Genomic DNA, 10,315 nt, shown 5'->3' with positions numbered 1-10,315 from the left:
ATATCTATTTTCATAATGTTGATTATAATTTATGTCATTTTCTATGGGTTGATTTTAAGTTGAATGTATTTTATTGCTATCTAATGCTTTTCTATAGTTGTGTATTATTTAAATGAGGCTCTTATAATAGGGTTGGTAGAGGTATATTCACTCTTATAAAATGTTTGCAATTTATATTAATTTTGAATAATGAATGCTTATAACTTTGTCCAATTTGTGTATTTGTAGTCTTAGTGATATGAGCATTTAAGTTTTCAGTAAATTACAAACCAACCAGCACCAAAATCACAAATCTAAAACAAAAAACACAAGTCACAAGCAATGACTCTCGGCAGAAACTTCGCTGCTTGCAGCTCTTGTTAGACTTACCGAAGCTAATCTTGGTAGTACAAGTAATATTCTTAAAAATGTTTATAATAAACCTTCTCCATTAGAAACAGAAATAATTTGTTACTTGAGATCAACAACAACTTTTCAGCCAGGATGATTGATTCTTCAGACACAAAATATCTAATATCTAATCAAGTGTTGACATTGGAAAAGGAAATTTTGATATGGAGAAACAAGTCAACACTCATTCTCTCGGTTCAATGAATCTAGAAAATTATTTTATATTTTACTTTTCTTGAAATTATATTAGTTCCTTTTTTCTTTTTTCAGAGATTTTTATTTTGAAAATTAATAGATTTTCAAGGAGAATATAAGAGGAAGAGATTGAAAGATTTGGAGAAGAGATTACTTTTAAAGAGTTTTTCAATAGCTTTTCAATATTTGTTAATCTATTATGAAATGTGTATTATTAATATCTAGGCTCTTATAATAGGGTTGGTAGAGGTATACACTCTTATAAAATGTTTGCAATCTATATTAATTTTGAATAATGAATGCTTATAACTTTGTCCAATTTGTGTATTTGTAGTCTTAGTGATATGAGCATTTAAGTGGAGGTTAGAGTGTCTTTAATTCTTAATTCAGTGTCTTTGCAATCAATATATTAAATTACATGATCTAAAAAGAAAAAAGGAACTGTAAAATTATAGTCATGGTGTTATGGAAGATATGAATAAAGATAGAGAATTTTTATGTGTTTTAGGTGCATTTGGTTAGTTTGAAAAGAAGACATTTGATGTTATTTTATATTTTCTTTAATTGATTCCCCTTTGCTATGAATTTTGAGGAGATTCATACGTTTTGATATTTGCATATTAGTGTGTTTTGTATATCCTTTATTCTATGTGAAATCTAGTTTTTTTTAATGTATCTTAGATTGATGGTTGGCTTCTCTCACAGGCAATGAGGGATATAAAACAACATGAAATCTCTTCATTACTCATACTTGCTATAGCAACATGGCTAAATTTCTATGATATTTTTTCTTTTTAACCTTATGATTTAACACATAAAATGCAAGACCTCAAATACATATATCACCAACATCATGAATCCACAAATCATATAAAATATAGATACTTGTGCCTCAAAATTATATCACCAACATCATGAATATACATTATATAAGAGAATATATTAAAGATCATATCTTGAACCCTCCAACAAATTTTGAAAAGCTCTCAGTGTTAAAACCTATTTAAAAATCAGCTCTTCTTTGAAGCTCTCAATAGTTTCTCCTATATTCTCCTTACTAAATTCTTGATTCAAACTAGTAATTTTTCTAGAAAAGTAGAAAAGAAAACGAAAAATATAACTCCATGAAAAATATAAATAGACAATAATTACGTAGATTCATTAAACCCAGAGAATGAGTTTTTGACTTTGTTCCTCCAAATCAAAATTTACTTTTTCAATCTCATCATTTATCTTCTAAGCTACTTTTTGAGGGTCTAGACACTTCCCAAATACTTTTAAGTACTTTAAAAACATTATAACAAGATATTAACTCATACATTATCTCGCATTAAAATTCTATTTGTCAAAATAATTTTTTTTTCAAAATACAAATATGACTCTAAATTCCCCCTTAATTCCAAATCTAAAATTTGTCATTTTAAAAACCCTAATTAACACCCACTTAATAATATAAAAAATAAAAAGGATACAAAATTAAAAAAAATACATATTTACATAACAAAACCTTAATCCCTTCATAGGATAGGCTTAGGTATACTAGGGGGAAAATGGTCGCCTGTGGAATTCTGAATCACTCACACCAAAATCAAATCCTCTGTGGCAACCAATCTTGACATGCTTCCTGAGTTAGATCAGCATACTTTCGCATGTAAACAGGAGCTTGAGGTCCAATACCGCGATGTAATCATGGAAGGCCATGCCAATCCTCACTCAGATAAACAACATAATAATTCGACTGACTGGAGAGCTCTGGATAAATTGATAATAGGTTTTCTAATATGACTCTGCTTCTGAGACAATCTAATGATAAGCAGCAGCAAACAGGTTACCCTTCAATCTCCAACTGTGATGTCCTTTTCTGGGTCTTTGCATGGCAAGAAAGTAGACGATGGTACACCTGATGAGATTGTTCCGAATATGAAACTTATTGTTTTGTTCCTGTAAAAATTCTCAGCATTATATCGAAGATCGTATTAATTCGGTCTTTCGATCCAAAAGAGAAGTGAAGGAGTAATTACAAACAGCATTATTTCATCCTCTCGCCTTTTCTCTCGTGATCTTGTTCATAAGGACCCCTTTACTTCTAGCATGGATCGAAAAACCCTACTGAGAATTTTCACAGAAACAAAACAATTAGATTTAACATTCCTAACGGATCTCATCAGATGTTTTACCCTCGGAATACTGAGAATCATCCAATTTTTGACTGAGGAAATTGAAAAAGAAAGGAGGAGAAACACCTTATCATAATTAATTCAACATTTTCTAATTCACTCTAATGTAATCCAAACACTCGGTGGCATGCAAAGGAAAATGTTAATGCATGATTATACAGGAAAGTACATTAATTAATGCATGACAAAGCCCGCTTACTAGTTCACGAATTCACGAAATAGTTTTTTATCTAATTCACGAATTCAATATTATCTAAATTTTTTTTTCAATAGATCTCTCTCAACTATTAAGATTTAAGAGATCAAATAGACAAAAGTTAAACACATATATTATGCATTTGTCTATAAAATTTTATGTTTTCATACAAACCCTAATTCTGCATTTAAAAACAAATACTTTTTACTATAGCACATGGACTATTCAAATTTATATATGTGCCAACAATTTGATTAGTAATTTACATATATTATCTATAATATAATAGAGAATTATATCAATAAGATAATCACAAGACTTGTAGTTCTGTTTTTTTCTAATAATTGCAATTTTCCATCAAACAAAGAATTTTCTCAGTTTTTCATAATGTAATGAATACACACTATATCCACAACCAAAAACAATCTCGCCTACACCTACCCTCCTCCCATTTCTTGAAAACAATACATTGCATGGCATGTCACAACAAATTTTTAATAAACCTTCTTTATCAAGATGTCAAGAAAATAATTCAAACTTTCTCAATTCTTAAACATCTATTACAGAGTCCTTGCAAAACTCACAATTCTTTTTTCCTATGCATGAGAATGATTTAGCATGTGGGTTTAATAATAAAATGATTTTTGAACAATAATATTATTAAATGTACTAGGAAAAAAAAGTACTATAGTAGAAATAAATCTAGAGGAAACATTTAAAAAGATGAAAGAAAAATATCATTGTAATGTGATAAATTGGAGAAATGAATTCTGAATTGAAAGACTTACTCACTCACCTCTATACTTTCCTCAGTCCATTGAAATATTTTCATTGTTTCATTTTTCAAAATATTTCATGCACATTCCAGAAAAATAAAAAAATTGAACACACACTCTTGTCCTAGCACACAAGCTCTCACACCTCCTAGATGATTTAATCAAGTAATGGCCATGAGATAGAGGAGGATACATTAGAAAACAATCATGAATGGAACAAAATAAATAGTTGCCTAGATAAATAGAAATTACTCAAATAAATAGTGGGTAGGTAGATAATTTAAATGGTTTGAAATAAGCAGTCCAATAGTTAAGAAGGGTAGGTAAAAGATATATTATTTTATTTTTAAGGTCAACGAATAGTTTCAAGTTTCAAAGAGTTGCCTGTCTCATGATCCTATAGTTACATAAAGTAGCCAATATTTCCAAGAAGTTATTTCTATAATTTTACAATAAGCTTATGTCTCATGACAAATGGGTGGTCAATAGTTAAGAAGGGTAGGTAAGAGAAATGTTGTTTTATTTTTATGTCCAGCCAATAGTTTCAATTTTTAAAAAGTTGCCTAATAGTTACATAAGGTAGTTAATATTTCCAAGAAGTTGTTGCTACAATTTTCAACAAACTTGTGTCTCATGAAAAATAAGTGATGAAATAGTTAATATTTCATGATCCAATGGTTGCATATGATAGTTATGGTTTGCAAGGAGTTGTTGCTATGACTTTCCACTAAACTTATGTTTTGTGTAAGTAGGTTTTGTTGGATTGTTAAGGATTTTTTTTTTTTGATTTACATTTTTAGAGGAGAAAGAGTTTCCTATCTCACAATCCAACTCTTATAAAGGATAGTTTTAAGATTTCTGTGTAACTATTTCTATAATTTTCTACTAAAAATATGTTTTGTGACAAAGAAGTGTTCCAATAGTTAAGAAGCATAGTTGATAAAAATATTATTCAATTCTAAGGAAAATCAATAGTTTCATTTTTCCAATGGTTTCCTATCTCATTATCCAATGTTCCCTATCTATTCAAGATTGACCTATCTAGTGATCCACTTGTTAAATAGGGTACTTTAAATTTTCAAGGAGTTTTTCTATAAATTCTCACTAATCTTATTCTTCATGGAAAATAACTCATCAAATGGTTATGTTGAGTAAATCAAGATAGGGCCTAGACACTTATTGATGTTCTGATCAAATGGTTATGACCAATAGGTAACGAAAAAATATTTTATATATATTTAGAGGAGAATGAGGAAATTTATATGATTATTTTTATAATTTCACACTAATATTATAGAAATAATTGATCCAATGGTTATAGAGGGTAGATTGAACAATATCATTTATTATTATTGTTTTTTCATGAAAAACCCATAATTTATATTTCCTAACAATTGATTTTATAATTTATTTATCAACTTATGTTATTTCAAACAAATAATCTAATGATTATGCATAATATCTTAATAAATAATTATTTTGTTTTTTATTTTATTTCAAAGAAGAATGACAAATAATTGATCAAAATAAACAAAATTAAAACAATCTTTACAAGACTTATTTTATAATAAAATAAAATAAACAATTTAATACTTTAATATGTGAAACAAGTGATAGAAATAGTTAAAAAGAGAAAACATCTATTTAAATTTAATTAAGTAATAACTAATTAATAATATTAAAAAAAATTAAATATTTTGTTAGACCAAATTATATATAGAGAGGGAGATAGAGAAATATTATTTCAGAGGGTCTATATTGTTACATAAATTATAGATATATTTAATATTATTGTATTTGTTATTAAAAAAAATTGGATAAAAAAGGAGTACAAATATCTTCAATGTATTTATAAAAGATGTAAAAAATATTAGTTTAATTTATTAGATTTATTACAAAGGTTAGAATAACATCATGAAGATAACATCTCTAGCATATCTTAATTAGATATGTTCAATATATTCATACCATTTTATTGATTTATAAATGGATAAAATTAAATTATTGGCATGTATATGATTGCAAAATTTATATGGACTTTTTTTATCTACTCACTCTATTATACAGTTTTAATATATGACATGTACATGATTGTAACATAATTCTCATACCTCCCCATGCTTCTATTTAAAGTATCTTACCCATGGGCAGTAATGAATGTATCTATCTTTTCTAGCCCTTTTGTTGGCTTCCCCCTTATTTCTTACCTTTTGCCTTAACATACCTAGTTTTCTCTGGTTCTTCCTCTAGAGGTGGCCCTATCTTCTTTAGAGGTGAATATGGATGGTGTTGGAGATGACCTATCTTCTATTGAGGTGGGGGTGGATGTTGTTGTTTAAGCTCAAAAATGTTGTTGCGGAGCTGATGTTGTGCTGGCTTTTAGCTGGTTGGGTAGTAAGACTGATCTTTCTACTTATTTCTTTCCTTTGTCTCCTATTGAGGTGGAGAGATTGGAGGGTATGATATTCCTAGTTCTGGTAATCTTCAAGCTTAATTATATGGGAGCCTTGTTAAAACCCATTATTAAGGTTAAGGGGGCCTAAAAGACCCCTAGGTCATGGTTATCTAAGTTTTTAGGATAATGGCTTCAGAATTCTTGTTTGTTTAGCTATTTCTTCAATGATTTCTAATTTGATACTAGGAAGATGGTGGGTTACTAGTTGTCTATGTTGTATCCTATAGTAGCTTTCTCCATTGGGGTTTGGGTCCATGAAAAATATGAGGGTTTTAGATCCCTTCAAAACTTGTTAAAAGGGGTTTCGGGTCTTCTAAAAAACTATTTGTTCCTTAATAAAAAACATAATTCTCATACAATTTGGAAACTAATTTAATTGAGAAAATCTGTAATTAAATGGTAGGGGAATATCCTTTTGATTTACTATCAGGTAGAAAAATGGCTCTATCTACTATCGGGTAGGAAAATGTCTCTATCTATCCTTGAGTTGACAACTAATTTCTTCCCTTTAGAGGTACTTCTCCTCATGTGATCATCATTAATAGATTCATAAAATATTTCCATGATTTGCAAGTATGAAGCTTACAAGATAGCAATAGCTTAGCTCGAATGCCACTATAATACACCCAACTAGAAATTTATAACAATTTCAAGTCTAAAAATGGATTCACAAAGTAATATGCTAAAGTTTGCCAAACTCGCCAAAACTAATCAATTGAGAGGACAAAAAATTAATGAGCTATCCAATGAGCATTAATAAAATATTTTATTATATGAAAAGTAGACATACATGTATTAGAATTTATCTTTAAACAAAAAAAAGTCTATTACTTTGTATTTCTTAAATTTTGCACAAATCCACAAAAAATATGTTGCTTCAAACTTCAATAAGAGAATATCAAAACAAATGAAACTTTGTGAAACATCCAAAAGATTAATTTTCCAATATTAAATATAAAATAATAAGGTTTCAAATATTATATATAACAACAAAAAATGATTTTTCTTTCAACACCCAAATTCTACACCAATCTCAAAAAATACAACAAATTTGGTGCACCTGATTTACTCAAAACCCTACAAATTTATATTATTTTATATTAAAAATAAAAATAAAAGAATATAAATATGATTACAACAACAATATTAATAAAATACTACTGTAGTAGATCTACAAGGTTCAAATCAACCAGAAATCCACAATTCTACTTGGAAACCACTGAAAAATGCCACTAAATATAATTTCTAAATAATAATTCCCTTTGCAATCAAAGGGTTTCCATCCTATAGTCACTCAAATCTTATATATTTCTTGCCATAATCTTTGAGATCATCCTTGTGAGATTTTGCCAAGATCAAGGGTACAATGAAAAGTATTAAAATAGAGACAAAAGAATGACAAGAACAAATTGTATTCTCATCAATATGAAAATGATCAACTGGATTTGCCAATACAATGAATATAGGCCTTCTTATATAGGCAAGGCCATATGAATGTACGAGCACACAATCATGACATGTGGCTCAATGAGAAACAAGGGTAGGTAAGAAATACTAGGGGTAGGTAGGAGAAATAATATAATATTCCACAATAGGTGGATGACCCACCGAATGTGGAGTGTAACAACAAAACAAGACCACAAAAGGTGAAATTTCTCTTACAAGCTCTATCCCTATGTGCACACTTCCCTAAGTGTCTCAAATCCAAACTACGAAGAGATGCATTATCCTAAGTTAACTTAAGTAAAGTGTAATAATACCCATAATGAATATTTATTTACACCAACACCCCCCTTAAGTGAAACTTAGGGGAATGAAGACTCAAGTCAACAATGCAAGATGGGTCCCAACTACTAGGCCATGATAGGTACACCCATGTACAATATGCAAATGCAAGCAAAACTATGCAAAGCAATCTCTCACAAACAGAGAAAGGGAGAAAACCCATTGGGAAAAAACTCCCCCCAAAAAGAGAGATGAATGTACAAAAGACTCTCAAAGAAGATGGAGAAAACCTCAAAGAGGAAAAAGTCCCCCCCATAAGAGAGGAAGGAGAAGTCAGCTGACCCCCCCTAATGACACATCCTGCACCCCCAAGACAACTCGCAACTGCTGGAACTTACTCTCTGTGAAAGGTTTGGTGATTATGTCTGCAACGTGCTCCGCTGTAGGACAATACTGCAAATCAATGACCTGCTCCTGAATCAGCTCTCGGATCTAGTGCATATGAATTTCGATGTGTTTGGTCCACTGGTGCTGGACCGGGTTCTTCGAGATAGCAATAGCACTCTAATTGTCGCAATGTAGAACTGTCGGTCATGGAGTGGTGAACCCAAACTCTGTGAGAATTTGCTGAAGCCAAATGGTCTCAGTCACTGTGTTAACAATGCCTCGATACTCAGCCTCAGTCGAAGAAAGAGCAATAGCGCTGCTTCTTGCTCTGCCAACAAATGGGGCCTGAACCAAGGTGAAAATTGTAACCAAAAGTAGACTTACGATCATCAAGATCGCCAACCCAATCGGAGTCTGTGTAACCAACCAGGCGAAGTCTTGTGCCTATTGCATAGTGAATCCCATAGTGATGTGTACCCTGGATGTAATGAAGGATGCGTTTGGTGGCTTTCCAATGAAGCTCATGTGGTTCCTTCATGAAGCAGGAAACCATGCCAACTGCAAATGAAATATCAGGGCGTGTATGGGTCAAGTAGATGAGACTACCCACAAGTTGACAATACAAAGTGGCATCAACTGGTGGAGAAGAACACTGAGCCTCAAGCTTGACTCCTGAAAGAAAGGGAGTCGGTGCAGGTTTACAATCAGCTATATGAAAGCATGCAAGTAGATCAAGAGCATACTTGGGCCGCGATAGTGTAATCCCAGAAGGTGACTGTGAAATCTCTATCCCGAGAAAGTAGTGCAAAAGACCCAAGTCAGTCATAGCAAATCTGTCATGCAAAGCAGATTTGACCCTGCTAATGATAGATGCAGTAGTCCCTGTAATGATCAAGTCATCAACATAGAGCACAAGTATCAAGTGAGAGTCATCCTATTGCAAAATGTAGACATTCGGATCAGAATGACACCTGGTGAGCCCTGCAGAGAGAAGAAAGGAATCCATCTTGGCGTACCAAGCCCTGGGGGCCTGCTTAAGGCCATAGAGAGATTTCCTTAGTCTGCAAACCAAGGAAGTATCCTGGATGAAACCATGTGGCTGCTCCATATAAATCTCCTCATCAAGGTCACCATGAAGAAAAGCACTCTTCACATCCATCTAATGTACAACCCAACCATGAGCTGCAGCAATAGCAAGTGTCAAGCGAATGGAGTTCATCTTGACTACGGGCGCAAAGGTCTCAGTGTAGTCAAAACCTACAACCTGAGAGAAACCTTTCGCAACAAGCCAAGCCTTATACTTATCCATACTACCATCCGCAACATACTTGTTCTGATAGATCCACTTGCATCAAACCATCTTTCTCCCCTTAGGGAGATGGACTAAATCCCATGTGTTGTTCCTCATCAAGGAACTATACACTTCCTCCATAGCTTGGTCCCACTCAGGAACCCCTGATGCTTCCCAAAATGTCTGTGGATCAGAAGCAGTAGCAATGAATGCATGTGGAAGATCCTGATGTTGTGATCGAGTTCTCTGTGTATCTGAAGGATCCCCAACAAGAGAACCTACGAACTCAAGTGTCTGTCGAGCCCAACGAGGTCTAGCTGGAGGTGGAGAACGAGTCTCCTCAACTGCAAGTGGACCCTGTGGAGGTGTAACCTTGTGAGTCGAAGTTGAAGGAGTCTCATCATCTGAATCACTAGCATCACTATCCACAATGGAGGAAGGTGGAGGAGGTAGAGAGGATAAGCTAGGAGAGCTTTCCTCAAAGTGAATACTCCTCTCAATGAACACCTCATGTGTCTCAAGATCCATCAATCTATATGCCTTAACACCCTTAGGATATCTAACAAATATGCAAGGCTGACTCTGAGGTTCCAATGCCTTGCGTTTTTGTGGAGGTATGCGAGCCCATGCTGGACACCCAAAGACTCTGAAATGTCTCACAATTGGTTTCCTACCAGCCCAAGCCTCAAAAGGAGTAATACCTTGCAAATCTTTGTGAGGAAC

General features: G+C 32.6%; 1 pseudogene; it reads right to left on the bottom strand.

The window, feature by feature from the left end:
* Window positions 1-2,388: 2,388 nt before the first annotated feature.
* Window positions 2,389-10,315, bottom strand: part of LOC131874049 (MLO-like protein 10) — a 32,598-nt pseudogene continuing 24,671 nt past the window's right edge.

This window comes from Cryptomeria japonica, chromosome 3, assembly GCF_030272615.1.
Source record: "Cryptomeria japonica chromosome 3, Sugi_1.0, whole genome shotgun sequence".
NCBI classification, from domain to species: domain Eukaryota; kingdom Viridiplantae; phylum Streptophyta; class Pinopsida; order Cupressales; family Cupressaceae; genus Cryptomeria; species Cryptomeria japonica.
Note: the sequence above shows the minus strand (reverse complement) of the source record. Positions and strands in the feature narration are given on the sequence as shown.